The following is a 15,344-nucleotide window of genomic DNA, read 5'->3' as shown; positions in this document are numbered from 1 at the left end:
AAGGTATGAGATATGAGTGATATCTAAGACCCTATTGCAAGATGATAGAATATAATCTAGTGAGACTACATAAACTCATACGTTTTATGGGAATGTACGAAGGTTGAAGACGCTAGGCGTCCCGATCCTCCAACTATTTGGGCACTAACAATATTCGCATATCCATGAAATGATCATCCTTAGTATGCACTGTTGCTAAGACTCGTTATTTTCGAAGCATCTCCTGATGATCGGGTGTTATAGATTCTACGTGTGCATACAACGGGTGCAAGCCAGATTTGCACATGCGAATACTGAGGTTAAAACTTTACGAGCCTAGCATGTATAGACATGGTCTCGGAAAGTCGTCATCATATGATGGATAAAATTATGAGTGAAATTTTTCATCATATTACAAAGTTACTAATAGTGAAGTCTAGAACACTTGTCATATGATGATCAAATTCAAGGTAAGAACCTCAAGGTTATTGGTATTTGACCAATGGACCTAGAAGTTATTGAAGGTGAAGTGTTTTCTGAGAATGAGGAAAGCTAAAAGAGAAACTACAAAAGACATTTTGGCAGAAAGAAAGAAAAGACTAGAAAGTCTAGCTCAGGTGTATATAAATGATATACATGTTATGGATGTATTCCTTGTTTGGTCACATAATGAAATTCTTGGGTATTTATACCAGATTGGTTGGTATGAGATGTCATACAGTACAACGCAATACAAGAATACGATGGCTAAGTGACTGATAAGGAATATGGTAGGAATGCACGTCTGGAACAAAATAAAGTGTTATTGTGTTCGACGTTGGCATTTTACCTAGCCCTTCAGATTTATAATAAAGAACTTTATAATCGTTGTTTTGTTCTGGTTATATGAAAACAATGAGTTGTTCAAATTGTAACAGCATTCCATGTACGATGGATAAGTTATTATAAATCTTTATGGTGAAGCACACATACATAACACTGACGCTAAAATGCCATAAGGCAAATGATGTGAATTCCACTCATTAGTGGAACCGCCATTTAAGTCATGTTAGAAAGGAACGCATGAAGGAACTCCATTTGAGTGGAATTTTGGAGTCATATGATTTTTGAATCATTTGGCGCTTGCAAATCTCTTCTAAAAGGAAATGACTTAAATACCGTTCATAGACCAAGAGTTGAATGGGCAACTAACTTAGTGGAAACATACATGGTGATGTATATGGTTCACTGGGCATAGTTGTGTGCGGGAGATTCTTCTACTTCATGAAAACTTCAAACAATGAATTGATTATATATATGTGGATATATTCGATAAGGAAGAAGTTTGAAACATTTGAATGGATTCAAATAAATTTCAGCATGAAGTGGAAACCATCGTAATAGAAAAGTCAAATATCTATGATTGGATCATGGTGGAAATATTTGAATTACGAGTTTTAGCGAACATCTAAGAGAGTTATGAAATCGTTCTACAACCTCACGTTTCTTGGAGTATCATAGTCATGATGGAGTATCCGAGAGACGTATCCAAACCTGTTGGGTTAATGATGAGATAATATAAAATGATGCCATTATATTTTTGTGGATTATGCTTTAAAGACTACCGCTTTTACACTGAATAGAGCATCATCATGATCCATTGAAATGCCACCATATGAGTTATGGCATGGGTATAAACCCTAAATAGTCCTTTCTTAAATTTTGGTATGCATAGCATAAGTAAATGAGTTTACAACCAAAACCGGATGAATGTCTTTGTTGGTTATCCCAAGAGAATGGATTGGGAATTCTTTCCACTATAAAGTCAAAGACAAAAGTGTTTGTCGATGTTTCTTACTTATTTCAAAGAAATTGTTTCTAGCGAAGTATTTGAGTGGGAGGACAATGGAACTTGATAAGGTTCATGAACCTGAGCATGATGACCAGAGTCGAGGTTTTGACCACGGCAGATGCTACAGGGTAGCACATGAGAGGTGTAGAGCAAGGCGGCGTTGGAGATTCCGGGAACGAGATTGGCACACGATGTACCCAGGTTCACGTCCCCTCGGTGGAGGATCGCTACGTCCTGCTAGAAATCACTATGATCATAGTGTCGCCAGCGTTAGGCGACTTGCTTTGGGTAGTCGCCGGAGGCGGAGGGGGAGATTGTATCTAAGGAGAGATTACATGTATGATGAGATGCCCCTTCAAGGGGTGCCCCTGGTGGCTTTATATAGGCAGCCAGTTAGGGTTTACAGGTATAAGGCTATTTGGGCCGCTACGCTTCATGGGCCTTTTGCAGATCCAGTCGCTCCAGGCTTCAGTCGCCGGGCGCTTGGTCCAGTCGCCCGCCGACTGGACCTGCCTTGGGCTCTCTTCATCCGGCGAGTGAGCTGGGTGATGGGCCCCCTAGGGCGTATCCCCATCAGTAGTCCCCGAGCGCGTCGTGGATTCGGCGCGGGCTTGAGGCAGGGCGCGAAGAGGCTTGGCGATGGGTCGAGGTGAATCGGCGATGGGCTCCTGAAACAGAGGAAACAATCGTGAAACATGAGGCGGTCGAAACGAGCCAGTCGGCGTGAACCAGTCGACGTGAACCAGTCGGCGAGAGCCAGTCGGTGTTAGAGCCAGTCGGCGTGGGCTAGTTGGCGAGGGCCAGTCGGTGAGGGCCAGTCGGCGACAGCCGGTTGGCGGGTGGCGCTATCGGAAGCGTGCCGAGTCCCCGAGCGGGCGAGTGGCGAGGTCGGACGACCGGCGAGTGGCGCTGGCGGGAGAGTGCGCGACGGCGGATCCGCACTGGTGAGTCCATGCCGGGCAAGTCGCCGAACTTGTGGTGAGTCGGCGCCGGGCGGAGTTGTTGGAGAACGTGGTGCTGCGGTAGTCTGATTCAACAAGCCGGCTGATGTTGGTCGACATGACACAATCGTAGGTCCGTGTTGCCTTGCGGGTGTATGCGTCCGTGCTGTGTGGTGAAGCCGGCAAAACAGCCAGTCCCATGATGAATTCGTTCTTCATCGACTCCATTGTTCCGAACAGAGGACATGCAAAACGGACAAACATACATGTATTGTGTAGAATCAACTCCGAGTAAAATTAACAATGAAGGAGCTATTAACAGGAGATAGAACGAGATGGATTGAAGTATAGGGAAAACCAATCTGACATCTCCATCATCTCATCTGTGTTGCTCCGCTTGGGCTTGTGGCCTCGATCTGTCTGGCCTTAATGCCACAAGTAGCGGGTTTCCTCATACGCAGTTATATCAAGAAATTAGCATGATGGCAAATCAAATACGTTAGGAGTCTTACTCATGCGATTCTATGTCAGGATCAATGATCAATTTGGCACTGAATTAAATAATGAATAGAGCATGTTACCGATCGGTGTGTTGTTTCCGCGGCCGCGTATAGCGCTAGACGGCTAGAGCATGCGATGATGTAGCATCGAGTCTCACGAGGCCGAGTACTGCTGCCTGGTTTATCACCCAGATTGGATTATCCAGGTATGTGGCCTGCCTGGGCGGGGGCAGCGACGAGGCCGCCGCTGTTGTTGTTTGATCATGAAGAATAGATCCTCCGAGATGTCTCTTCGCTGGAGGTGCGCTCAGCGTATCCAGTAGGTGTAGTCCCCGAGGCTCAAGTCAGCTTCATCGAAGTTGGCTTGAGTCTCTATTTTCTTGCCATCTCGGCGAATCACCCGAGCAAAGCGAGCCGCGAGTGTGGAGATTGGCGAGCCGCGGAGAACAATGACCGGTGAGTCCCCGAGCATGGCGAATGGCGAGCCGCGGAGGCTGTCGACTGGCGAGTCCCCGAGCATGGCGAGTGGCGCGCCGCGGAGAACAATGACCGGTGAGTCCCCGAGCATGGCGAGTGGCGAGCCGCGGAGGCTGGCGACTGGCGAGTCCCCGAGCGTGGCGAGGACGAATCCCGGAGACCGGCGTGTGGCGAGCCGCGGAGGCTAGCGACAGGCGAGTCCCCAAGCGTAGCGAGGACGAATCCCGGAGACCGGCGTCCGGCCAGTCCCCGAGCGTGGCGAAGGTGCAGGCGATGCTGATGGCAAAGATGGCGAGTAGGTCGCTGTGGCGACTAAGTAATTTTATGCATGTCACTGTGTTTCCCAGTCGCTTAGGCGATCCCGATGAAGGCTACCGCTTGACTGTTTTCCTTGCCGAGCCGGGCGTCCCCGGTCGTAGTACGTAGTCATATAGCGCGAGTAGCAGCCTCATGGGTGGTGTTTATTTGACGCTGTATTTTATAGCGTGCCTCTCGTCGTGGCCCGTGGGGCCAGTCGCGTGGCGACTCCAAAGGGGTTCTTGATTTGGCGTGTTTTCCTTGGCGAGCCGCGGGTCCGTTTTGCGGGGTCCCTGGTCGAAGTACTTAGCCGTTCAAGTCACCTGCCTAAGGTAGAGGAGGGCGATTTGTTTGCCTGATGATTGCGGAGGCGAGTCGCATCTCGTGACCCGGGAGGCCAGTCGCTTAGCGACCCCAAGGAGGGCTCCGTACTCAGCGTTTTTCCTGGACGCGTTGGGCCGCTGCGGCGACCTCGCTAGCGCAGTACTTAGCTTTTCAGGTCGCTCTGTCCAAGGTAGAGAGGGACATGGGTGCCCGGAGGCAGAGCCGAGCCGGTCATCTTGGCCCGTAAGGCCAGTCGAGCGTGCGACTCCAATGGAGGTCCTTCCCCTGGCGTCGCAGTGGTCGAGCCAGAACTCGCACTACTTAGCCAGTTCGGGCTTCTCTGCCAAAGGTTGATGACGGCAATTGAAATTTCATCCCGAAGGAAGAGGACACCCAGTGGTGAGGTGCGCGGCATGGCGCAGAGCTCTCTTTGGCGACTCGGAGTTGGCGAAGTCGACGCGGCGGACATGGTCTACGCGGCGGACTGGGGCGCGCCGTGGCGCAGTGGACGTAGCGGACACGGGGTCGACGCTGTGGAAGGGGTCGCACGGGGCGAAGTTGGCGCGGCGGAGTCATGCTCAACGCGGCGGACTGAGGCGCGCTGTGGCGCAATAGACGCAGCGGACGGAGTCGCGCGGCGTTTAGCCGGTGGCATGGCGAACGGCGTCGACGCGGTGGACAAGGTCGACACGGCGGACTGAGTCGCCTTGTGGCGGGTGGCGAGCCCGAGCGACTGGCGCTGTCCGTAGCGCGCCGAGTCCCCGAGCGTGGCGGGTGGCGTGGTCGGGCGACTGGCGCTGTCTGAAGCGTGCCGAGTCCCCGATCGTGGCGAATGGCGAGGTCGGGCGACCGGCGAGGAGCGCTGTATGTAGGGCGTCGAGTCCCCGAGCGTGGCGAGTGGCGAGCTCGGGCGACCGGCGAGTGGCGCTGTCTGGAGCGCGCCGAGTCCTCGAGCGTGGTGGATGGCGAGATCGAGCGACTGGCGCTGTCCGTAGCGCGCCGAGTCCCCGAGCGTGGAGGGTGGCGAGGTCGGGCGACTGGCGCTGTCTGTAGCGCGCCGAGTCCCCGAGTATAGCCAGTCTGCGCTAGGCGAGTCGGCGATAGGCGAACCGACAGCGGGCGAAGTCCCCGAGTATGGCGGGTATATGAAATTGCCAGTCTCCAGAGCGCCAACCAATCGTATACGTCCGGGTTGTTTGTGCATGCATTCACAGTAAATAAAGATACCATTAGTAGATAAATATTCCAAACAAATTTGAGTGGAGAGAAATTGTTGGAGAGCATTGGATGATGAAAGAGCAGCTGGTCGGGTCAAACCAAGCCGTTTGGGACAACGTAAGGTCCCTGGCGGCGACGTTGCCGCGGCTTATCTCCATAGCTTAATTCTCCGACGGTTTATGTTCATTAAGACAAGCCAAGTAAATAGTTAGATCGGTGTGGGTAAATGCTAGATATTTTTATAACTGATTCAAACAGGCATTGCCAAGCGTTTAGCGATTAATCTAGCTGCTGTGCTGGTTGCATATGTTAGCAGTCCCAATCTACTAGACATATATGTATTATACGAATTAAAGCGTACAGGAGGGATGTTACCAATTTGATGCGCTTCAGCTTTTATAGAGATCACGAATAAAATATACCAAGCAGCTTTCTCCCGTCTCCGGCGCGGCCGTACCGATGGAGCGTCCGTCCTAGGGAGCTGACGGAGTCGCCACCGTACCGATGGATCAACTCGTTGAGTGGAGCATACACATTGAAAACAGTCAATGAATTAGATCTAATCTAGGTGTAATAAAATAATCAACTGACTATGTGAACAAGGAGAGAGATGATCAGATGGATATAAATCGTGCATGTTTGCTCTGCAGGGAACAAGTTCATGCAGAGGCACGGAACCAGTAACCTTTTTTCCTCACAACGCGAAGTCTTGCGTGCAGGTCGAACGGACTCGCCGCCGTGCTATGAACTGCACATGACGGCCGTACGTCCGCGGCGACTGTAACGACGGGCGGCTGCACTGCTAGATTAGATCTAATAACATGAACGATAAATTCCATACCGCTGCGCGTGAGGTTGAATTGGATGATTCGACCACATGAGATCGATATGCTTGTTGATGACGAGGGATCCCGCCCGGATCACCACTCCAAGCGCCGCATGCCCCACGGTGGGCGCCACTGTCGAGGTTTTGACCACGGCAGATGCTACAGGGTAGCACATGAGAGGTGTAGAGCAAGGCGGCGTTGGAGATTCCGGGAACGAGATTGGCACACGATGTACCCAGGTTCACGTCCCTTCGGTGGAGGATCGCTACGTCCTGCTAGAAATCACTATGATCATAGTGTCGCCAGCGTTAGGCGACTTGCTTTGGGTAGTCGCCGGAGGCGGAGGGGGAGATTGTATCTAAGGAGAGATTACATGTATGATGAGATGCCCCTTCAAGGGGTGCCCCTGGTGGCTTTATATAGGCAGCCGGTTAGGGTTTACGAGTATAAGGCTATTTGGGCCGCTACGCTTCATGGGCCTTTTGCAGATCCAGTCGCTCCAGGCTTCAGTCGCCAGGGCGCTTGGTCCAGTCGCCCGCCGACTGGACCTGCCTTGGGCTCTCTTCATCCGGCGAGTGAGCTGGGTGATGGGCCCCCTAGGGCGTATCCCCATCAGCACAGCATCGGAAATGGTTCCGGAAGCAGCTACGAAGATCATGGCTCCCATGTCTACAAAGTGTTATAGTCATGGAGATCAAAGTACTTATTGAACCTTGTAGCTGTGGTTTATTTTGTGATCAAATAAATGATTTGTGGACAAAGGATTGTTTTTAACAATGATAAACCAACTACATACAAAGAAGTTATGATGGGCCCTGACTCCGTTAAAATGGCTATGCGCCATGAAATCCAAGATAGATGAATACTTTTTGAAAGTAAATGGATCTATAAAATAGATGGACTTGGATGGAATATCCTTAAAGAAGCTTGAATTATCGAAAAGTTGTTTACGACAAAGTTCAAAGAGTTGACTACGATAAGATTAGATCTTCCGTAGCAATGCTTATAGTCTATGTGGATTATTCTAGTAATCGCTACATATTTCTTTTATGAGATATGCTAGTAGGATGGAAAAATACATTACTTAACAGAAGTGTGTATTAAAGGTGTATAGAAGATACAAACCAAGAGTTTTGCTAGTCAATGGAATACTAGATAGGTATACGAACTTCAATTGGATGAAGTAAGTTTCACGGAGTTGGAATCTTCACCGGATGAAATAGTCAAAGAGTTTTTGATTTCATCAGAAACGATGAAGATGCTTGCGTTTGCAAGAAATTAAGTGGGAGCGCTGAGACATATTTATAATACTTTATGTAGATGACATATAGTTGGTTATAAATGATGTAATTATATACTTGATTATAAAAAGTTTCATTGAGAATTAACTTCAATGAAAGGAGATGGACTGAAACATATTTAGTGTCAAGATCTATGAAGATAGATTGAAACACATAATAAGTTTAAGTCAAAGTACATAGAATAAATATTGAAGTAGTTCAATACAAAAATATTAAGAAGTTGTTCTTTTCCATGTGAAGTTTTAACAAGACTTGAGTGTATTTGACACTCGATGAGTAAAAACACATGAGTGATTTTAGATCACGAATAATATGTACAAAGTCAGATGTCCTGTGCTCTAAAGTGTTACGAGCATATACCAGAATGATTCATGTAATGATCATTGGACAAACAGTAAGAATATCCGTGAGTGCTTTAGAAGAACCAATGATATATATATTTTTATATGGGTAATGACAAACAAATCGCTGTAAAGTGTTGCACCGATATTAGTTTGGTCACATATAAAAATAAAATTTCAATCTCAATTAGGCTAAGTGTTATTTAAAAGGGTAGCACAATGAGCTAGAATGTGTCTATGCTAGATTTAGATGAGTTCTAAATATTGTGACGGATTCTACAAACGAAGGCAGAGTATGTCATTGTTTAGACAATGACTGAGGATGTTAAGTTGAGGAGTTCTTTGAGAACTTGGTGTAGTTCCGATAGTGTCAGAACTTGGAAGCTATATTGTGTATGACAATATTAGTGACTTATTGTCAGACCGCGGAATTAAGGTTCCACCAGAGGACTGAGCATATACAATTAATGCCGACTCATTTGGAAAATGAGTGATGCATAGAGACGCAAATGAATTGCATACGTTCTGAACAGTCAGATCCGTTGACTAAAAACCTCTCCCGTGAGCAAAACATGATAAGCACCAGAAGACCAAGGTGTTATATCTTTACAAATGTAAACTAGATTATTGACTCTAGTGCAAGTGGGAGACTGTTGGAGATATGCCCAAGAGGCAATAATAAATTAGTTATTGTTATATCTTAGTGTTCATGATAAATGTTTACATCTCATGCTATAATTGTATTAACCGAAACATTGATACATGTGTGTTATGTAAACAACAAGGAGTCCCTAGTAAGCCTCTTGTATAACTAGCTTGTTGATTAATGGATGATCATGGTTTCGTGATCATGAACATTGGATGTTATTAATAACAAGGTTATGTCATTAGGTGAATGATATAATGGACATACACCCAAATGAGCATAGCATAAGATCAAGTCATTAAGTTCAATTTGCTATAAGCTTTCGATACATAGTTGCCTAAGTCCTTCGACCATGAGATCATGTAAATCACTTACACCGGAAGGGTACTTTGATTACATCAAACTCCATTGCATAAATGGGTGGTTATAAAGATGGGATTAAGTTTTCGGAAAGTGTGAGTTGAGGCATATGGATCAATAGTGGGATTTTTCCATCCTGATGACGGATAGATATACTCTGGGCCCTCTCGGTGGAATGTCGTCTGATTAGCTTGCAAGCATATGATTGGATCATAAGAGATGACATACCACGGTACGAGTAAAGAGTACTTGTCGGTAACGAGGTTGAACAAGGTATGGAGATACTGATGATCGAACCTCGGATAAGTAAAATATCGTGTGACAAAGGGAATCAGCATCGTATGTAAAAGGTTCAATCGATCACTAAGTCATCGTTGAATATGTGGGAGCCATTATGGATCTCCAGATCCCGCTATTGGTTATTGCTCGGAGAGGAGTCTCGACCATGTCTGCATAGTTCGCGAACCGTAGGGTGACGCGCTTAAGGTTCGATGTCGCATAAGTAGATTCAGAATATGAGATGGAGACCGAAGTTTGTTTGGAGTCTAGGATGGGATCCAGGACATCACGAGGAGGTTCGGAATGGTCCGGAGAATAAGATTCATATATGGGAATTCATTTTCAGGGTTACCGGAAAAGTTCAGGATTTTTCGGTATTGTACCGGAGGTTATAGAAGGATCCGGAGGGTACCATAGTGGGGCCCACCTATCCTGAACGACCAACATGGACCGGAGGGGGTCGCATAGGCCCACATGGGCCATGCACACCAGCCCCCAAGGCCCATGTGGCTGTACCAAGTGGATAATATCAAATCCCTTGAAAATAGGGACTTAACTTGGGGGGGGGGGAAGTTCCCCCCCTTGTTTTGGCCGACCCTTTGGCTTGGAGGAGGGGACAAGGCAGCCCCCCACGCCTATATAAGAGGGAGGGGAGGGCTGGGGCGCACCACATCATTCCCCAAGCCCTAGCGGCCCCTCTCTCCCTCCTCCTTCTTCCTGCCCAGGCTTGGCGAAGCCCTGCAGGAATTTCTCCTCCACCTCCACCACCACGCCATCGTGCTGCTGGGATTACGAGGAGATCTACCACACCTCCGCTGCCAACTGGAACGGGGAGAGGAAGGGGCTTCATCGACACCGTACGCGCGACCGAGTACGGAAGTGATGTCGGATTGCAGCACTGGGGATGATCGTCTATACCAACAACGAGATCTAATCTCGTAGGATTTGGAAATCTTCGAGGGTTAGTCTCATATCAATCTCGTTGCTCCGATCTTGTAGATTAGATCTTGGGTGTTCCATAGATCTTGGATTTATTCGTCTTTGCGGTAGGAATTTTTTGTTTTCTATGCAACGAACCCCTTCAGGGAATCTGTCCAAGGCTAGCGTCAGAAGTGGTTCTATCTTCGGGACATCCCAGCATCAGGCCGACGCTCTAATCTGCCACCATTCGAAGATGTTCTTGCTGCTGTGGCGAAGACATCCTGGCAAAACACCCTGACTGCTGAGGAGAGCGTAGTAGTCGATCAATTGTACGAAAAGATCTTAGATCTAAAGAGTGGAGGGGGGCAGACGATGTGTGGCACTGAAGTGGTCACAGTGTTCCTAAAGCGTCGGGTGCAACCAACAATGTGAAGGGTTCATGAAATCTGGCTGTACACTGGTGCCAAGGACAAATCTAGGGTCAGCCCGACTGATTTTTCTGAGGAAGATCTTCGGGACGAGTTGCGGCATCTAACTTGCTTTAGCCAGAAGGATAACATAGCTATGGCTTCGGCTCGCCCTCCTCTTGACCTTAAACACCTTCCTTCTGAGGTAATTGATTTATTTGTCTCTGCATCCGATGTCTTTTTTTATTCCGAACCAAAGTCTTGTTATTTTACTCTCGACAGGCTTCTACCATTGCTCAATGCTATCCACCAACATCCGAAAGTGGAGCTGCTCCAGAAGATGACGATGCTTCCGAAGAAACTGAGGATGACCAGAACGTCTTTGAGTATAGCGATGTTTTGGGTGATGAAGCCCCCGAAGATGATGCACTTATCAATTCCACGCGTCGCAAGAAGATTAATGAAGACCTGATGACGACAGTGGAGTCGAGTCCTAGCGGACGAGATGACGATGATGCTGACGCAGTCCCTTCTCGATCATGCACCTTCCCGAGAGACTTCGGCTCCTCAGGTCACAAAAAGACCATCAAGACTCTTCCCAGAAGAGGATGACTTGGAGTCAATTTGGTAAGTTTCCTTTTATTTCTTTTTTACATCCACTTAACTTCCTTCATCTTTACTAAAATTCATTTCTGCTTTATCCAGTTCCGAGGATGATGACGATGTTCCTCTTTCAAAGAGGGCAAAATGTCAACACCCGGATTTTTAAGTCCAGATGCCTATTATGTCATTCATCGCAATCCCAGGATAATGTTGTTGCGAGGCATAATAGTCGAATATCACAGTCATTATTTATTACAAGCCATAATGTCTTACAATCTTGAATCACATGATTCATATTACACAAATAGTTGATCACACAATCAACAACATCCATAAGTTCATACATAGCGGAAGCGTAATAGTAACGGGACTCTCTAGTCCACGGAGCCAACGCTTGACGTCGAAACCCCTAGTTGTCGTAGGCGTCCCGCTGGTCATCCTCATGATAGTTCTGTTCCTCCTCGTACTCTGGCCATTTGAATAGCCAGGGACAAAGCCGTAAGTACTTCAAGTACTTGCAAACTAATACTATTGTAAAATGCCCACTAAAGGAACTCAACTCTAATTTAACTTGCATAAGCCAAATTTTAGTTCACAAGCTTGGATCATGTACTAACTACCTTAAGTGGGAACATTAGTGTCATTCCCACATCATTGGTTCAAGCCCAAAGAGTCACCAAGTCACCATTCATATTTACTAAAGCTTTCGAAAATCTGACACCGGAAACGCGTATGGCCTTTCCAACCGTCCGTAACCGTGGACACGGCTATTCGAATAGGTTTACACTCTGCAGAGGTTGCACACTTGTGCCACAACATTTGATTTCATCCGTCGGAATAACTCCGAGTCACCGTAACACGATACGCGGATCATCAACCATAACCTTTCACTTACACATCCTAGTATGAGCACCTCTCCCCATGAGCTTGGCCTCCCGGTGGAAACCAACTGTTAACTCCGGGAACCGCACGAGGCTTGGCCGTACAATTTCATCTCAATTCACATCCTTTCTCAACAACGGAGGCAGCCTCAGCATAACCCCTATGATGTGTGTTCGGAGGGAACTCATACTAAAATCTATAAACTTCCCAGTTAAACCTTACCCATAATCAGGTATTGTGGGGGTACTCAAAAAATTGGAAAGGTATCGCATTCAAACCAATATCAGGTTTTTATCAAAAATCACCATCTTCTCTTGTTCACCTTCAACTTCAAACTCTTCAATGGAATGCTTCATCATTCCAAGGTTTCAAAATCAACCATTCACATGCTCCCATCTAATGTAGTCAAATTTTAGTATTTTAGCACTAGCACTAATCATGAGGGGTGCTACTTTGCTTTGCTATCTCTTCTTATCTAGTAATCTTGTTCTCTATCCAATTTTAGTTCATCCTTGGAAACACAACAAGTAGAACTTGTATGGTGTACACATAAGATAGACTTGTATAAGAAAATTAAGAATCATGGTGCCTTACTCAAGGTGAGCTTTGCACTTTGCAAGAGTATTATCTTGCCTTGGTAGTTCTCTAGGTTTTCTCCTTCTTCTTCAGGGTAGAATTCTCCTTCCTCTCGGTAATCTCCGGTGCTAGCGTCTAAATTTAGAATACGAAGTATAATCACCAAACAAGCTCAAAGGCTAATCTAAACACATCATTACTTCACACAAACTATACTAAGCACACACATAAAATAAGTAAGTGTATTGGTGGGTGATTTGAGGAAAAAGATTTCCTCTTATTCATATGTGAGAAGTAAGGTTCATATGGTGTTTGGGAAATAATTTCCTCTCATTTAATCTTCTTAAGATTTAATTTCTCAATAGCAATACATGAATGCTATGTTGACCCAAGTCAACCATTCATCATCATTATTGAAGAAAATGATTTAAATGAGGTAGACCCCTCATACTATTTAAATAACACTACATTTGATTTAAATCTCAAGTAATTCATATAAGAGAGTTTGAAACCAGGGGTCCAAACATCCCATGAATTTATGTGAGACAAGTTTAAATGAAGTATACAACTTCACAAGGTTTACTTTAATAGTTTTGGATAATATCAACTAGTTAAACTAGTCAAATGATCCATTAATTAAACTAGGGCATGATCATGCAAAGTGACCACACCATTTTCTTGCAGAAACAATTAGTGTAAGTCAAAAGTGAGCTACTAGAGTTGGAATTAACTTAATATCTATTTTGGTTGATTTTTAATAATTATTTGAATAAGTAAAAGTCCCTGTCTTGTTATTTTTATCACATTTGTTCCACCAAGAATCTGACCATGGGGCCAGTGGCATTGGTTAGATCTTTTCTTAGCTTTCCAACAACATAAAGTTCATCAAATTTGGTTTAGCCAATTTCAATCTATTGAATTTCTAAGTTGGAACCAGTATTGAAATTAAATGTATTTGGATAAATCGAATTGGAGTTACTGGGCTACGCGGGAAAGCTAAGTGGGCCGAAACGTTTAAAAACAGCCCAAGGCCAGCCCACCACGCATCTGTGCACGCGCGGGCCGCCTGACAATGGGCTCCACCCGTCAGCGACTCATAAAAGCCGAAACGGTATGTTTTAAAGTGGATCGTTGGATTAGAATGAGATCGGACGGGCACCGGGCCATCGTCGTCTCCGGCGAGATGGGTTCACCGGCACGGCGGCGGTAGGGGGTCGGAGGCTCACCGTGGCTCCAGCTAGGGTTGGGCAATGTGCTCGACGAGGTTGTGGACGACGGCGAAGCAGCACTGTAGCGGCGGCGTCGTCGGGGGCGGCCTCCTTCTCCGGCGATTGCTGCGGGGCTTCCGCGGCGGTGAGGCGTCGATTGGGCGGCGGCGGTGGCTAATCGATCATGGCGAGGTGCTTGGGGAGGTCGAGGAAGAAGAGGGGAAGCTGGTGGTGTGCTTGGATCATCAAGGGGAGGTCTCCTTTTATAGGGCGTGAGGGGTGCCGTGGGTGCTGCGGCAAGTCGACCGAGGGAGCGGCGTCTCCGGTGAGCTAGGGGGCTAAGCGACGACGGGGTCGTGTTCACCACGTCAAGGCGGTGCTGCGAGCGTCAACGGCGCGGCAAATGGGGGCGTACGACGGTCGGGCGCGTCCGTGTACTCTGTCGCGGCCGTGGCGGAAGGAAGCTTCCTCTCCGGCGGCGGTAGACGCTAGGGGGTGACGTGAGCGTGTCCGGCGAGCTCCGCGTGGCGAGAGAGGTACTACGGCGCGCGGATATGGTCGGGTACGGCGAGATGCGGCGGCGCCGCGTGGACGTGTCCGTGCACTGGTGACGTCGCCATGCCGTTGGCGGCGTACACTGGGCGTCTGGGCGCGCGTCGTCCGGGGCTTGTCGGCGTCTCCTCGACCAACGGCGGGTACGGGCGATCTCCCGGGATCATGGGCGACGCGTTGGACATGGTGGCCGTGGCGATGGTGAAGAGAAACGAGAGGGAGGCGTGTCGTGGGCGACGTGGCCGGCATGGCCATGGCTAGGCCATGTTTGGTCGTGTCCAGGGGGTTCCAAGGCATGGATTTGGTGTAGGAGGGTCTTGTGGTCAATGCTAGGTCAAGTGGTGAGCAAGTGATGGCCTGGTTTGATCACATTTCAAAATTGGAGATTGTTACATATGTTTCAAAGTCTCATCTTGGCATGCTTCTATCTCTTGATCCATGATGAATTTGATATGGTGATCTTTACAGAAGTTGTTCACCTTGTTGAGTACTTGGATGACATGCCAAGAGTTGGATTTGTTTGGTTTGGAAAATTTGAAATAGATAGGTTCAAAGTAGGTACCAGACTATAAAAGTCAGAAATGACCATGATCATATGTGATCATGTTTTCAATTTTGAAAATGGTTTGAAAAGTAAATCTTTGATTCTCAAAGTTGTATTCCTTCTTTAATATCATAACACAATTATTGGTGAAGATCAAATGGGTCTAAGATCAGATTTACCAAAAGTGACATAGACCTTATGTTAGGGTTTTAGGGTTTTTGTGATATTTGATTTCTTTCTCTTTTTGAGGTATTTAATTTATGATGATCACTTGATCATTCTAGGGTTTTAGAGTTCATCACAAACACAAAGTAACAAACATCATGGCAT

Source organism: Lolium rigidum, chromosome 2 (genome assembly GCF_022539505.1).
Source record: "Lolium rigidum isolate FL_2022 chromosome 2, APGP_CSIRO_Lrig_0.1, whole genome shotgun sequence".
NCBI classification, from domain to species: Eukaryota; Viridiplantae; Streptophyta; class Magnoliopsida; order Poales; family Poaceae; genus Lolium; species Lolium rigidum.
The sequence above is the reverse complement of the archived record's forward strand: the minus strand, read 5'-3'. Positions refer to the sequence as shown.